Genomic DNA, 989 nt, shown 5'->3' on the forward strand with positions numbered 1-989 from the left:
TCTCTCTCTCTCTCTCTCTCTCTCTCTCTCTCTCTCTCTCCACTCTCTTCCTTAGTCCCCGATCTTTTATACAACCAATCTATTTTCGAAAATATTATTTCCCCATGGAAAACCAACAGAATTGTTGGGGATTTTTTTTAAAGCTGGATGTGTTGAATTCATTGCTTTCAAAGATGCTGGCGAGCGGACTCGATAATTGATTGATTTCATAACCTTGGGGAACACATTTTTTTAAAAGATGACAAGCTATTTCAGTTTTACTTTTATTTGGATATTACTGCAGCTGCTCAAGATTCAACTCAAACGATTGCAATGCTTTTGTTTCGATATGAATTATAACATAATATAGTGGCATCAAGTTTAACTTTTTTTCACACGATGATTATACTATGATTAGACACCAAAAGGATGGACTTTTCAAACACACTTTCGCAATGTCAGTTATGCATGAGCGGCAGGGTCGTAAGGTTTTAATTTCGGATTCTATGTTGAAACTTTAAACCTCACATCGGAGACAGGAGCTTAAAAAGGATATGGTTTGGGTTTGTGAAAGGCAATAGTGAAGATTAGCCCGGGGAGCTTATAATTGAATTAAGGAAAATGCAGTGAGAGATAGAGAGAGGGATGCATATAGACAGAGAAAGAGAGAGGGAAAAAGAAAGAGATGGGGGGGGGTGGACAGAGAGGGGTAGAGGGAGAGGGAGGTTAAGAGAAAACAGAGAGAAGAGAAACTATTTAGACAGACAGACAGACAGACAGACAGACAGACAGACAGACAGACAGACAGACAGACAGACAGACAGACAGACAGACAGACAGACAGACAGACAGACGGACAGAGGGATGAAGACAGGGGAGGGAGTGAGGAAAGATTGCAAGGAACGACTGAGATAGAAAAAAGAAGGAACGGAGAATCTTCTCGTGCGTGTGTGTGTATATAATATATGTGTGTGAATGTGAGTGCGTGCGTGTGTGTGTGTGTGCGTGTG

The 989-nt window shown here is 41.0% G+C and overlaps 1 protein-coding gene across 1 annotated transcript in view; it reads right to left on the minus strand.

The window, feature by feature from the left end:
• Window positions 1-989, minus strand: part of LOC101845838 (serine-rich adhesin for platelets) — an 11898-nt gene that overhangs the window by 6576 nt on the left and 4333 nt on the right. The gene's annotated exons all lie outside the window — the stretch shown is intronic.

Source organism: Aplysia californica, unplaced genomic scaffold (assembly GCF_000002075.1).
Source record: "Aplysia californica isolate F4 #8 unplaced genomic scaffold, AplCal3.0 scaffold00092, whole genome shotgun sequence".
NCBI classification, from domain to species: Eukaryota; Metazoa; Mollusca; class Gastropoda; order Aplysiida; family Aplysiidae; genus Aplysia; species Aplysia californica.